Raw genomic sequence first — 332 nt, 5'->3', positions numbered from 1 at the left:
AGGGCCTGGACCCGGGGCGTGTCGGCGTGGGGCCGAGGGGGGTGCGGGCCGCCTCCCCGCTCGTGCGGTGGGGACAAGCGGCTGGGGACAGGACTAAGAGCAATGGGCTCGGGCTGCAGCAAGGAAAGTCGAGGCCAGATAGGATTTCTCTCGAGAGGTGGGGGAGGCTCCGTCCTTGGAGGGGTCGGCTGGACAAAGCCTTGCTGGGATGATGTATTTGGGGCTGGTCCTATTTGGACCAGATGCAGCCCCCTGAGCTCCCTTCCACCCGCTTGTCTATGATTCAGTTTGGCCAGGACGATGTGTTTGGGGCTGGTCCTGCTTTGGACTAC

The sequence above is a fragment of the Gavialis gangeticus genome, unplaced genomic scaffold (genome assembly GCF_001723915.1).
Source record: "Gavialis gangeticus isolate Ggan-Ray unplaced genomic scaffold, GavGan_comp1, whole genome shotgun sequence".
Classification (NCBI taxonomy): domain Eukaryota; kingdom Metazoa; phylum Chordata; order Crocodylia; family Gavialidae; genus Gavialis; species Gavialis gangeticus.
This window is presented reverse-complemented; position numbering follows the sequence as displayed.